Genomic DNA, 14,941 nt, shown 5'->3' with positions numbered 1-14,941 from the left:
TGGTTATTGTGTGTAGCAACTCTATAGGAGTCCACAACTCAATACAAAGGGTCACTTTGTATTGTCATGTATTGAACATGGATCAAAAATGGATCAAAGGCCACGATGCGGTCATTTGATATATGCGAGGGAAATTGGAACGGGACTGGAGATTTTGTCCGAAATAGGCGAAATCCGTTATAAAAAAATCCGATATATGCAATGAATTTTTATTGGAAATGCATTACAGAAAAATTGGTTCTTTTTTATCTGTCCGTTGTGAGCGAATTTCCGATATATCCGAGGTTTACTGTAGTTGTTTCTCTTTCTTTTATTGTGACAAAACACCGGTGCCACCTCTGATCTTTCTGGTATTTGCAGCATAAAGCTGCATTTGGTAAAAAAAATAAAAAATAAAAAAAAAAAACAAAAAAAAATGAAAAGACCAGTTGTTCAATCTCTATAAATCTGAAAAACACAAACTGCTGAGCGGTGACTCATATATCAGTCTATTATATACTGCGTGCCTGACTGTATTAAACAAATGGCCAGGCCTGCAGCTGGAAAAGAGAGGCAATATGGAGAGAGCAAGAGGTTATTGTCTAATTTAAATCCTGGCAGCTTTCCCAGAGCTGCACCACATTCCAATTTGTGGCTGTGTTGCTTGGCACTCCCCGACAGAGGTCCGGCTGCAAATACTCTTGGGCTGCTCTCCAGAAATGTGTCTCCAAACTGACAATCAACAAGTTGGCGGGGATTAAAAAAAAAACGCCGACAGCCGGGCCAAATTTGAGTCAAATAATAAAAAATATACAAGTATGGATTGTGTGTTTTGTGTCAGTACTGTCACTGTCGGAATATCATAACCTTGCATCATTTCGACTTTGCTCGATTCCGTGTTGCATAAAGAAACAGCAGCTGGAAAAGACATCTGCGAACATGTAGCAGCCGCGGAACGGCTGAGTGGGCTTTTAGAGGCAATTAGCTTTTTCAAGCATTTTCTCCTCTCCTTCTCCTCGTAGTATTGTGCCTTCATCTGCCAGACTGACAGCACACCAGGACATTATTAGCAAACTTGACGCACTAAGTTGCCGATATTGTTTTCTTCCTGACAGCGGCCATTAGGCTAAGTGTCTAGCTCAGTTATTTAAATAAAATGTCTAAATGTCACGTGAAGGTCTCCCGGCTCATAAGTGACAGCTTTGAAGAATTCCAAACAAATCGCAGTAGTGGTGTTTTTAATAATTGGTACTCGTGTTCGGCCAATGGCGGCGATATTCTCACGTTATTGCACACAATCTCGGGTTTCTAACATGTCCGTGCGATGTTGCAAATGGAGCTCGCAAGGTAATGTGATTTGGGAAAAGAGGGACCGAGATGGGAATGAGTCCTGACCTACTCTGGATGACGGGAGAACAAAGTGTCTTTATTCGGATGGAAGATTCAAATAAACGAATGTAATGACATGTTATATGATACAAAACAGTCATTTGAGACATAACACAGAGTTTACACAATAGTGACTGTCTAGTGATGGATTATATAAACAAAAAATGGACATATGTCACCTGTTTAGAATTTGCATTCTATATGTGGACTATTGCAGGGCGCTGTGGCTTAGTTGGTTAAAGCGCCTGTCTCGTAAACAGGAGATCCTGGGTTCGAATCTCAGCAGTGCCTTTTTATGCACTGATTTTGGCTGTGTGTACATTAAAACAGACCATGTTTGTGGGGACCATGATATACAAAGATATACGCCTGAATAGGTGCAGATTCTGGAAGAACTAGAACGCTTTCTGTGCTGTTATTGTGTGTAGCTGCTCTATAGAATTCCACAACTCAATACAAAGTGTCACTTACATCAAGTTTTTATTGTGTTACCTTGATTTCGGCGGTTTTATTATTATTTTTAATAATTATCTCTGTTTATTATGTGTCCTGTGATTGGCTATTGCATATTAAACCATAAACAGGAGGCGCTGTGGCTTAGTTGGTTAAAGCGCCTGTCTTGTAAACAGGAAATCCTGAGTTCGAATCTCAGCAGTGCCTTTTTATGCACTGATTTCGGCTGTTTTTATTATTATTTTTTATTGTGGTTTTTTTGTTTATTGTGTGCATATTAAAACAGACCGTTTTTTGTGGGAACCATGAAATCCAAAGACATTTGGCTGAATAGGTGCAGATTCTGGAAGAACTAGAATGCTTTCTGTGCTGTTATTGTGTGTAGCTGCTCTATAGAATTCCACAACTCAATACAAAGTGTCACTTTGTATTGTCACTTACATCAAGTTTTTATTGTGTTACCTTGATTTCGGCGGTTTTATTATTATTTTTAATAATTATCTCTGTTTATTATGTGTCCTGTGATTGGCTATTGCATATTAAACCATAAACAGGAGGTGCTGTGGCTTAGTTGGTTAAAGCGCCTGTCTTGTAAACAGGAAATCCTGAGTTCGAATCTCAGCAGTGCCTTTTTATGCACTGATTTCGGCTGTTTTTATTATTATTTTTTATTGTTTTTTTTGTTTATTGTGTGTACATTAAAACAGACCGTTTTTTGTGGGAACCATGAAATCCAAAGAAATTTGGTTGAATAGGTGCAGATTCTGGAAGAACTAGAATGTTTTGTGTGCTGTTATTGTGTGTAGCAGCTCTATGGAAGTCCACAAGTCAATACAAAGGGTCACTTTGTATTGTCACTTACATCAAGTTTTTATTGTGTTACCTTGATTTCGGCGGTTTTATTATTATTTTTAATAATTATCTATGTTTATTATGTGTCCTGTGATTGGCTATTGCATATTAAACCATAAACAGGAGGCGCTGTGGCTTAGTTGGTTAAAGCGCCTGTCTTGTAAACAGGAAATCCTGGGTTCGAATCTCAGCAGTGCCTTTTTATGCACTGATTTTGGCTGTTTTTATTATTACTTTTAATAATTATCTCTGTTTATTGTGTGCACATTAAAACAGCCTGTGTTCATGACCGTGTTCATGAAATCCAAAGAAATACGGCTGAATAGGTGCAGATTCTGGAAGAACTAGAACGCTTTCTGTGCTGTTATTGTGTGTAGCTGCTCTATAGAATTCCACAACTCAATACAAAGGGTTACTTTGTATTGTCACTTACATCAAGTTTTTATTGTGTTACCTTGATTTCGGCGGTTTTATTATTATTTTTAATAATTATCTCTGTTTATTATGTGTCCTGTGATTGGCTATTGCATATTATGAATAGGTGCAGATTCTGGAAGAACTAGAATGCTTTCTGTGCTGGTTATTGTGTGTAGCTGCTCTATAGGAGTCCACAACTGAATACAAAGGGTGGGAAAATGAGCATAATTGGTCACCTTTAAGCCAAACATCGCAAACAATCCCTTTAACTGAATAGAGGTGTTAATTGGAGCATTTATTTTTATTGTGTGTCCTGTGATTGGCTGTTGAGTATATTAAACACAAACAGGAGGCGCTGTGGCTTAGTTGGTTAAAGCGCCTGTCTCGTAAACAGGATATCCTGGGTTCGAATCTCAGCAGTGCCTTTTTTTGGACTGGTTTAATTTTCAACTCGGGTTGCAATAATTATTCAAAAAATTGCAGTACCTTCATTACAAAAAATATTTGATTATTATTTTCTGCTTTGAGGAATAACTTACATCAAGTTTTTATTGTGTTACTTTGATTTCAGATGTTTTTTTTAATAATTGTCTGTGTTTGTCCTGTGATTGGCTGTTGAGCATAAAAACACAAACAGGAGGCGCTGTGGCTTAGTTGGTTAAAGCGCCTGTCTAGTAAACAGGAGATCCTGGGTTCGAATCCCAGCAGTGCCTTTTTGAGAAGTCAGTAGGTAAGTGTATAAGGATATCTATAGACGATTAAGCCTGTTTGGACATGACATTTGCTGTATTGCTGTGTATTAGTGGCTTAAAGTGTCTCGTAAACAGGAGAAGTTGGGTTTGAATCCAAGGTTTGCCTTTTGTAATGGTAATGGTTTTATTTCATTTGAACAAGTAAAAAAATATGTTAACTTTGTGGCAGTGGAAACTCAATGAATGTCACAACTTTTGCCTCCATGGAGTGTCTTGCCGCCACAGTCACGTCTTGGATTTCAGATTCTGGAAGAACTTATTGTGTGTAGCTGCTCTACAGGAGTCCACAATTCAATACAAAGGGTCACTTTGTATTGTCACTTATATCAAGTTTTTATTGTGTTACCTTGATTTCGGCTGTTTTATTATCATTTTTAATAATTAGCTCTGTTTATTGTGTGTCCTGTGATTGGCTGTTGAGTATTAAAAACATAACTAGGAGGCGCTGTGGCTTAGTTGGTTAAAGCGCCTGTCTAGTAAACAGGAGATCCTGGGTTCAAATCCCAGCAGTGCCTTTTTGTTTTGTTAAAATAAAATAAAATAAAATAAAATAAAATAAAATAAAATAAAATAAAATAAAATAAAATAAAATAAAATAAAATAAAATAAAATAAAATAAAATAAAATAAAATAAAATAAAATAAAATAAAATAAAATAGTTTTGATTCCACATACTGAAATGCTATGGCTTTTTAATGTAGTCCTAGCATAAAAGTGTTTCAATTTTTTTTTTTTTTTGAGGGTGTCCCTTAGCCCCTAAAACATAACTAGGAGGCGCTGTGGCTTAGTTGGTTAAAGCGCCTGTCTAGTAAACAGGAGATCCTGGGTTCAAATCCCAGCAGTGCCTTTTGTTTTTACTCAAATTCAAGAAAATAAAATAATAATAATAAAAATAATGTTCTTAAATTGTTAACACATACTGTACTTTTCGTTTTGGGTTTGGTTTTGGAAAAGGCAGCCATAGTTATAATTAAAAGCAAGCACTAGACCAATAAGGTATTGCCATATAATAAGACAAATAATACACATAATGATATATTTAGCTACTGTAAGAGAATACTAAACCACTCCACAAGACTAACAAGCTTTTTCCTCTGAGTTTCCCTCCATTGATTCCTGCATTGATTGGCTCAACCATACGATTCATCCCAGCTTGTCAAACATCACTGACACAATGAGCACAATTAAATTAATGATTACGAATGAGAACCATTTGCGGCACAATCTCATACTGGAGCATCTTTATAAATCGCGGCGCCATTACGCACATTGAAACAACCTTGTATGTTCCAGTTGTCCAACCCCCCCCCCTCCGCCACCCCCTCCTCTTTCCTGCAGTATTGATTTCCAGCTCTCACTCCAGTCCCTGTTAAGAGTAGACCCACCCCCCCACTTTGCCCATCCTCCCTTGTTTCTACAGTGCAAGTACCTTAAAAAAAAAGAACGAGTAAAGGAGGGGGGGGTCATTGACATTTTCTGTACTTGAGCCTTGACCTGCATTTTCAGACCATGCCGCCAGTTTCTCCACTCCAGCAAATGAGGTCAGGCCATGGTCAGACCGTGTTTTATGGACTTCACTTTTTATTTACACCTTTTAGAGTAATATATCAAGTCTTAACACTTAAAACAAAGAAACATGCAAAAGCTTTTCCAGCTCTGTGCATCACGTCAATAAAGCCCGGAGGCTAAATGGCACTAAGTCAATTAATCAATGTGAAAACAATGGGGAAATCTGTTAATTCAACATGGGTGGAAAAGCTAGGGGGGGGCATCTTTGTCTCGGCTATTGACCAACATAGTGCCTGCAACATTTATGCCTTCAAACCGCCTGGTACATCATGTCATGTTAAGAAACAGCAAAATGTAGGCCATTCCTGTACTACATGATTCCTCACTGCTTAGTTTTTTTTTTATATATATGCAACCCCCCCATCCGTCTCCCCATCCCTCCCCCCACCAAGAGACCAGTCAGTGTTGTTTAGCCGACTTTCTTCAGAAATGTCATATCTACAAACTGAAAGATCAGGGACACGAACAGCCGAGAGAAAACTAAAACTACCAGCTGTGTTTAATCGTGAAAACTAACAAGACATTAATAGGGCTTGGCCTCGCCAAGTTAAAATGACATTTTGGAAACTTCGCCATCACTTTGAGGTTGCTGTTCGACTTCCAGTTTGTTTGGATTATGATGTTTTTTTTTTTTTTCCATGAGAAATATTTTTAAGGCTTTTCATCGGCAAAGTAAATATAAAACGAAACAGCGAAAAATGATGTGCGCTCACAGACGGTGTTGCTCACCGTAATTGATTTCATGAATACAGGTCACTAATAATGGTAAAAACCCGTATATATGCGGTCATATATGCGGTCATATATGCAAACTTCCAGTTTGTTTGGATTATGATTGATTTTTTTTCCATGAGAAACAATCATCAGAAAATATTTTATCAACTTTACAGGCTATTTTTTTTTAGGCTTTTCATCGGCAAAGTAAATATAAAACGAAACAGCAAAAAATGGTGTGCGCTCACAATTGATTTCATGAAAACAGGTCACTAATAATGATAAAAATCCGTATATAGAAGGTCATAAACCGGTCATATATGCAGTAAAAATTACCTTATTAATATTGAATCCTGCTTTCTTTCCGCTATGTTTTCTTCCATCTGCCGCGTGCACGTTACACCGCACATATTGATACGTGTTAATTATAAAGTAGCAGCTGCTATGTACATTTGTGCATGCAAGGCTAAGAAGGGCTTGATGAACAGTAAGCCATTAAATAATGTAGAATAATGAGCTGTTTCATTTTAATCCTGTTTGGGCAATGAAGAGATTAATATGTCAATCCTGGTTTTTGGCAGGTTGCGGCAGACAGCCACGGCAACACAATACTTCCTGTTATATCAAATCTCATTTATGCAACACACAAAAAAAAATAATCCTGCCTATTATTGGGAAAATAATATATCTAAGTAAAATAAAGCACTTATGCTCTGGGGTGTAATTTGTCATTGTTATTCCGTGCTCGCTCACCTCCACTTAAAACGTGATCCTTCTGGATTTTAATTAAGCACCAAGGTAGCTTCCCAAAGGGGTATCGTGCTTGGCAAAGGAAACCACTTTGATTTACTACTTTGTTGTTTCTGCTTGAAGCTGCCTTCTTATGAGAGGCTGCGCTGATGAATGAAAGAACCCGGGCAATTCTTTTCTTATTTGTTAATTAGTTCCCGTCAGTTCCTCTTAAAACAAAACAAAACAAAACAAAACAAAACATCAAAAACGCTTGAATAGCTACAGCACACGGAGGTGTTGAACTACAACTCCGAGGCTTAATATAACCAGCTACATTTTAACACTAAAATAGCTTATTTTTGTGATAAGAGTGCTGTTAAGATAGATTGATAAAAAAGTTTTGTTCGAAAGAGAGTTAAAAGATGCCAGTTATTCATGCACTTTAAGCTAGAATACAACTGGAAAATCCTGGAGTAACTTTATATACTATATCATTGCAATATTATGCTGATTATATAACAATAAAACCACAATTGACAGAAAATAAGCCATTTAAGAGGCTTTTTCAAACACTATTAGAGCCCTCTAGACATGAAATAACACCCCTATAGTCACCTGTATACGCTTATTACCAAATATAGTACACATAATAATGGAAAATTACACATAAAATAGATTTACACAATGTTAATGGGGGCTGCACGGTGGACGAGTGGTTAGCGCGCAGACCTTGGTTAGTGTCAATCTGTTCCAGAAGGTCTGACACAAACCGAATCTAATATATAACATTCCAACCTTCTAAGTATGCTTTTTTAAAACACTATTAGAGCCCTCTAGACATGAAATAACACCCCTATAGTCACCTGTATATGCTTATTACCAAATATAGTAGACATAATAATGGAAAATTACACATAAAATAGATTTACACAATGTTCATGGGGGCTGCACGGTGGACGAGTGGTTAGCGCGCAGACCTTGGTTAGTGTCAATCTGTTCCAGAAGGTCTGACACAAACCGAATCTAATATATAACATTCCAACCTTCTAAGTATGCTTTTTTAAAACACTATTAGAGCCCTCTAGACATGAAATAACACCCCCATAGTCACCTGTATATGCTTATTACCAAATATAGTAGACATAATAATGGAAAATTACACATAAAATAGATTTACACAATGTTAATGGGGGCTGCACGGTGGTCGAGTGGTTAGCGCACAGACCTTGGTTAGTGTCAATCTGTTCCAGAAGGTCTGACACAAACCGAATCTAATATATAATATTCCAACCTTCTAAGTATGCTTTTTTAAAAACACTATTAGAGCCCTCTAGACATGAAATAACACCCCTATAGTCACCTGTATACGCTTATTACCAAATATAGTAGACATAATCATGGAAAAATTACACATAAAATAGTGTAATAAAATGTTAATGGGGGCTGCACGGCGGAGTAGTGGTTAGCGCACAGACCTCACAGCTAGGAGACCCGAGTTCAATCCCGCCCTCAGCCATCTCTGTGTGGAGTTTGCATGTTCTCCCCGTGCATGCGTGGGTTTTCTCCGGGTACTCCGGTTTCCTCCCACATTCCAAAAACATGCTAGGTTAATTAGCGATTCCAAATTATCCATAGGTATGAATGTGAGTGTGAATGGTTGTTTGTCTATATGTGCCCTGTGATTGGCTGGCGACCAGTCCAGGGTGTACCCTGCCTCTTGCCCGAAGGCAGCTGGGATAGGCTCCAGCACCCCCTGCGACCCTCGTGATGATAAGCGGTAGCCATTTAAGACATAAATAAGACTTTTGTGTTGCTGTAAATTTGTCCCAGTTTTAAGGGAGCTGAATTGGGGGCGGACAGGAAGTGATATCAAGGGTTCAGAGTTCAAGCTTGGCATGGGTTATGCTTGTCTTGATTATGGCCGCAACAGTTGGGGATTAGATAGTATATAGATATAAAGGTAGATACATATTTAATGTTCTTCCTGAAGGTTGCTGGTTCAATCCTCCCGTGATCATATTGAAGCATCCTTGGGAAAAATACGGAACTCCCAGTTGTTCCCAATGATGCGTCATACATTCATTTTCTACCGCTTATTTTCGGCCAAGAGGCGGTGTACAACCTGGACTGGTGGCCAGCCAATCACAGGGCACATATAGACAAACAACCATTCACACTCACATTCATACCTATGGACAATTTGGAGTCGCTAATTAACCTAGCATGTTTTTGGAATGTGGGAGGAAACCGGAGTACCTGAAGAAAACCCACGCATGCACGGGGAGAACATGCAAACTCCACACAGACACGGCCGAGGGTGGAATTGAACCCTGGTCTCCTAGCTGTGACGTCTGCGCGCTAACCACACGACCGCCATGCAGCCCCTATTAACATTGTGTAAATCTATTTTATGTGTAATTTTCCATTATTATGTCTACTATATTTAGTAATAAGCGTATACAGGTGACTATAGGGGTGTTATTTCATGTCTAGAGGGCTCTAATAGTGTTTAATAAAGCCTCTTAAATGGCTTATTTTCTGTTAATTGTGGTTGTATTGTTATATATACTGATATATTATCAGTGATATATTATCAGCTAACCAGCCCCGATGCTGCGTCATCAGTCGGTAAATATGCCAACAGCCTTTGCCTTCTACCCAGAACCCAGCAAAATGCCATGATGACACAACAGTGTGCAATTTCACACAGAAAAACAACATCCTATCATGAGACTTTGAACACAACAGGGCAGTTCATGCGTTATGTTCCAGGATTCCTTTTCACACTAAATCTACCTCTGTTAGAACCAAACCCAGTATTCTGGACCTGCAACCAGGAAAAAGACTGTCCAGCCATTCTGTGTTTTTTGTACAAAACAACAAGCTGCATGTTTATGTGTGCAGTTAATGAAAGATGGACAAACACCGTAGGTCAGTTGACAATATGAACCATATTTAATCTAACCCAGGTGTTCAATTGTAGCCATTTTAAGAGGCGACATTCCCTGGAATAACTCACAAAACACAATGTGGCTCTGATTATTGCTGTCCAATTTGGTTCTGCTGTTCCCCTCGAACAGATGTGCCTTGCGGTTTTAACTCATTTCTCAGTACGACGGAGGCTTAATTTAACCTTTTTGTTCAGACTACTTCCTGTTGCATGAACGTGAGGAGGAATACTCCAGCCTCATAGGCGGAGCAGAAGCTGGACAACCCAACAACAGAACTCGCCCCCGGGTTGTGTTTTGGGGAACCTAAAGGACTCTCGTTGAAGGTCACCATTGTGGAGCTGATCAGCCAGCAGCAGGCCTTCATAAAACCATGCAGTGTATCATTATTTTCAAAGTGTTTCATTATGGACGGTTAACCTTGGCTAACGCCGACCTAACGCTGTAATCAGCTGCCAGTAATGCCTTTCAAATAGCGTAATCATGCCGCCGCTCTCCTTGTTTATCAGCCAGGAAAGACATACATGTATAAAACGGTCAGCTGCTGGGCAGGTCCTCGGAAAGTTAGCTTGAATAAATTTGAAAAAGTAAACCCCATTCGAAAGAGGCCTTCGTCTGCCATCGTAACATCACAAACCGCAAGGAAGAGTTCAACTGCCAAAAGAAACAAGGACAAATTCAACTCGACGAATATCAGAGCATTTCATGGAACATTTGCAGAATAATGTCAGCTGATGTTTCAGGGACTGGACCTTCATTTGAGCTGCCCCCTCTGGCAAGGAACCTCAATGTCTTGTCTAGGATGTGATATTCCAGTGGGAAAACCATCGGATAAGCGGTATTAGTTACACAAAATCCAACCATACATCCATCGATTTTCATCGATTTTTTGGGCGAGATTTTTTGGGGTACGCACTGGACTTGTCACCAACCAATCAGGGTAAACAAAATCTACAAAACCAATTCCCACAAAACCTCATAGAGCGTGGTGCATATACGAAACTAGAACCAACTTAGATTCTGATCAGGATCCAAATACACACGGTCCATTTCCATCGAGGAAGTCCAAACCAGATCCAGCATATGGTTCCGCTCTGTAACGGAACATTACAACCATAACTGTCAAATCCAAAAAGTCTGACAGCGATCTGCTTGAGAACTGTTAGGACTCATTTCTGGTGCAAATGTGTGTTGATTAAGAGTACAAGATTTCAAAGGAAAATTGGTAACAAATTGATTTACGTCATTACGTTAAAAATTTTAGCAACATTAGCACAAGCGTATCGTGGTAGGACGCACTCATTTTAATCTGACCCGAACACATCAACGGCAGTGCAATGCCAAATCCGTATATTTATCTCCAACTCATAAACGCGTCTATCCGTTCATCCTGGGAACAAAATCTCGCCCTGTTTTACAAACATAAATGTTTGGTAATCTTAGTTAAAATGACTAATAATTAAACTCAAGCCTCATTGGGACTTGATCTCTTACCTGTCAGTGTGTCAGAACGTATGATAGGAGAACGATGTGTGAAAAGTTCAATAAGTCGTCCAAGCTACAAGATAAGAGATAGAAACTGGAGTCGAGTAATTATTACACTTCGAGAGGCGCTGGCCGAGATAAAATAATAAAATTATTTGACTTTTATAAAGTGATGGCTAATTTTAAATTAACAAACTAAGAATCCTGTTTATTCTAAACATAATGAAGGCGATTTTATTACTCACTTTGGTCGTCTCTCCTACGAGGTTATGCTTGGATAACCTCGGAAAAGTAGTTGATACAAGACTTGGGTAAAACTACTCACAGATGTCGGCGAATTATCGTCTTTGGTTCATAAACTGTTGACTTCTGTTGCACAAAATCCTTGAAACTACCTCAAACGCACCAAAGAAAGTACAAATTGAGGCAATACTTATTTCCCAGATGATTCATGTTGCGACCACATAGAGGATTGGATTTGAATAAAAACAAAATCGAATCGGGCATCGTACCCTGCACGGCGAATGTAGCTATCTCTGCAAATGGTGATTAATTAATTTGTTAATTATTAATTGTTGTTTTTGTTAATTAATTAATGACATTGAGGTTCCTTGCCAGAGGGGCAGCTCAAATGTTAACTAATTAATTTCTTAATTAATTAATTTGTTAAATAATTAATTTTATTTTTTAATTATTATTATTTTATTATTTTATTATTTTATTATTTTATTATTTTATTATTTTATTATTTTATTATTCTATTATTTTTTATTATTTTTATTATTTTTATTATTATTTGTATTATTTTTTATTTGTATTATTACTATTTATTATTATTAGTTTGATTAATAAATTATCTTTGGATTAATTGATTCATTAAGTGAGTAATCTGGTTCAACAGTGCAATCATTTGATAAATAATTAATTTTATTTTTATTATTTTATTATTTATATTATTTATATTATTTGTATTATTTGTATTATTTGTATTATTTGTATTATTTTTATTATTATTTGTATTATTTTGTATTTGTATTATTACTATTTATTATTATTAGTTTGATTAATAAATTATTTTTGGATTAATTAATTAATTAATTAAGTGAGTGATCTGGTTCAAAAGTGCAATCATTTGATAAATAATTAATTTTATTTTTACATTTGTATTATTTGTATTATTTGTATTATTTTTTTATTTGTATTATTACTATTTATTATTATTAGTTTGATTAATAAATTATTTTTGGATGAATGAATTAATTAATTAAGTGATTAATCTGGTTCAAAAGTACAATCATTTGACAGGCCTAGTATTAGTTTCTGTCTAGCTTATTTTGATTTAATTTTCATTTATTCTGAAGTTGCGAATAAAATGACACTGTGAAAAAAAAACGCCATCATGATTTTATGCGATACGTGATCTTGAATCGTGTCACATCCTGACAAGCAATTGGTTGTCTCAACCCTGTCACAAAAAGACCAAAAGAGCCGTTTATCCAAGCCAAAACGCATATAAATCCTCCCTAAAGTGGATTGAAAAGTAGAACTTGTCACATTCTCATATGCATAAAGGTGCTGAAGTTGTAACAATTGACGCCATTGTAGTCCGCGTCTCATTGTACTTGGCTACACTTTGCACAGCTCAATACTTGACCGCATCTGTGTGTCCCGATATAAATCCATCCGCCCATAAAAATGAGTGATTTTTTTTTTATTATTCAAAGCTAATATTGAAGCTCTTTGTCCGATGCGTCTGAGGGATATTTGCACACCTGCTACTATTGTCAGTCCTTTTGAGCGCTGCCTGGTAACACATTGCATTATGGGAATGTGTTATGTGAGGTGGGTGATAAATCATACAGCACACACCTGCAAGCCCAGGAGGAGGAAATCTAGCTTTATTTTCCAAAAGAAGCTAATATGTTAATATGACTTGACACAGAACACACACAAGCTGCAATAACTACATTTTCATTTCGAACATGTGATATCGGGCATTGAACCTGATTGGATGGCGGAATTGGTTTCAAGTGATAGAAATAGAACCAATCAAACAAGAAGGGCATTTTATCAGAGACGAGGGCTTAAATCAAGCATGTCAAGTTAAAAGAAAACTGTTTTAATACAGCCTATGTGCCCATTAGGAGAATTGAACATTAGAGCTATGAAACATGGGAGGGCCGCCCCCCCCCCCCCCTTCTGGAAGGCTTTAAAAAATGGATGTGTCCTAACAGGGCAGCTAACCACTGCAGGGACACAACACTTATTGAATCAGCCAACTGGAAGTGATTGACTGGTGCTTCTTCATTCGGGGTAAAAGCGGCATAATTTCCCCCCCCCCCCTTCTCTTTAATATACCGACGCAATCAAGCCCGTCAAAGATGTGCTAAGCCCAAATAAATCAATGGATAAGTGGGTTATCACATCAGTGTCCCTGACAGGAAGGTTGATTTCCACTTAAAACTACAAGCTAAAAAAAAAAAACCCACTCCAATCACGGAGCTATCATGTTACGATGCAGCATTGGGTCTTATCTAAAGAATCTGAAAAGTCATGCCCCCTTCTCCCTCCTGCTGATTCTGACTTCCTGTCTCTTGGGGGGGTGGTGAGGGGGCAGGTAACTTTAACATCTTTACTAAGTGTGACTTCAGTGGGTCTCCCAAAATCCATTGGGAATACTGAACTGCAAGTTGGGTATGGAAGTCTTTAGGAATAAACCAGCTGATCTTATCTTAATGTTGTAGTTCATAAACAGAGACCACGTTGTGCCCAAAACCGAGACATTGCAAGACCGAGATCGGGTTGAGGCTTGAAATAAGTTTATATAACTTAACATAGTACCAATGAATGAATAAAGTACAAATTAGGTAGTTGATAATTATAGTTTTGGTATTTGAGCGATGCTGCACGAGGGTCTAGTGGTTAGCGCGCAGACCTCACAGCTAGGAGACTGGAGTTCAATCCGACCCTCGGCCAACTCTGTGTGTTCTCCCCGTGCATGTGTGGGTTTTCTCCGGGTACTCTGGTTTCCAAAAAAAATGCTAGGTTAATAAGCGACTCCAAATTGTCCATAGGTATGAATGTGAGTGTGAATGGTTGTTTGTCTATATGTATATCCTGACAGCCAAAGTTGATAAGAATCGAAGGTTCCGATTGGATTCCATAGAAAATACATGGAGGTCATTTTTGACCCACTTATGGAAGGTTGGGGTAGTAACACAAAATTAAAAATTTCTTAAAATTTATAAAAGGTAAGTTAAAAATGTGAACGGCATGATATCAAAAACATGTATTTTTTTAGAAATACCTGGAATATGAAATAATAAAAAAAAATTCATTATAAAGATATTTCAAGAAAACAACCTGACCGGGTCATTTTTGACCCACTTATGGAAGGTTGGGGTAGTAACACAAAAACTAAAATTTCTTAAAATTTATAAAAGGCAAGTTAAAAATGTCAATGGTATGATAGCAAAAACATGTTTGAGGAATACCTGGAATATGATTATTATTATTGATATATTATTATTATTATTTATATATATCCGGTGCTAATGAAAGATCCGGTCATCAATTTAAACATTTAGGTAGGGCTGCAACTCACAATTATTTCCTTATTTGATTAATCCAAACCTTGTTGCTTTGATTAAT

The 14,941-nt window shown here is 37.5% G+C and overlaps 1 protein-coding gene and 8 non-coding genes across 9 annotated transcripts in view; 8 read left to right on the top strand and 1 right to left on the bottom strand.

Annotated features, from left to right (window-relative positions):
- tox3 (TOX high mobility group box family member 3) overlaps positions 1-14,941 on the bottom strand; it is a 73,295-nt gene that overhangs the window by 49,732 nt on the left and 8,622 nt on the right. The window lies entirely within an intron of this gene.
- On the top strand, positions 1,586-1,659 carry trnat-ugu (transfer RNA threonine (anticodon UGU)). The gene has a single exon. It is a non-coding gene; the product is annotated as a tRNA-Thr (tRNA).
- On the top strand, positions 1,955-2,028 carry trnat-cgu (transfer RNA threonine (anticodon CGU)). The gene has a single exon. It is a non-coding gene; the product is annotated as a tRNA-Thr (tRNA).
- Positions 2,378-2,451, top strand: trnat-ugu (transfer RNA threonine (anticodon UGU)). Its single transcript has one exon. It is a non-coding gene; the product is annotated as a tRNA-Thr (tRNA).
- trnat-ugu (transfer RNA threonine (anticodon UGU)) lies at positions 2,799-2,872 on the top strand. The gene has a single exon. It is a non-coding gene; the product is annotated as a tRNA-Thr (tRNA).
- On the top strand, positions 3,442-3,515 carry trnat-cgu (transfer RNA threonine (anticodon CGU)). Its single transcript has one exon. It is a non-coding gene; the product is annotated as a tRNA-Thr (tRNA).
- Positions 3,730-3,803, top strand: trnat-agu (transfer RNA threonine (anticodon AGU)). The gene has a single exon. It is a non-coding gene; the product is annotated as a tRNA-Thr (tRNA).
- trnat-agu (transfer RNA threonine (anticodon AGU)) lies at positions 4,284-4,357 on the top strand. Its single transcript has one exon. It is a non-coding gene; the product is annotated as a tRNA-Thr (tRNA).
- Positions 4,616-4,689, top strand: trnat-agu (transfer RNA threonine (anticodon AGU)). The gene has a single exon. It is a non-coding gene; the product is annotated as a tRNA-Thr (tRNA).

This window comes from Doryrhamphus excisus, linkage group LG13 (genome assembly GCF_037039965.1).
Source record: "Doryrhamphus excisus strain RoL-2023G ecotype Guam linkage group LG13, RoL_Dexc_Guam_v1.1, whole genome shotgun sequence".
Taxonomy (NCBI): domain Eukaryota; kingdom Metazoa; phylum Chordata; class Actinopteri; order Syngnathiformes; family Syngnathidae; genus Doryrhamphus; species Doryrhamphus excisus.
The sequence above is the reverse complement of the archived record's forward strand: the minus strand, read 5'-3'. Positions and strand labels throughout refer to the sequence as shown.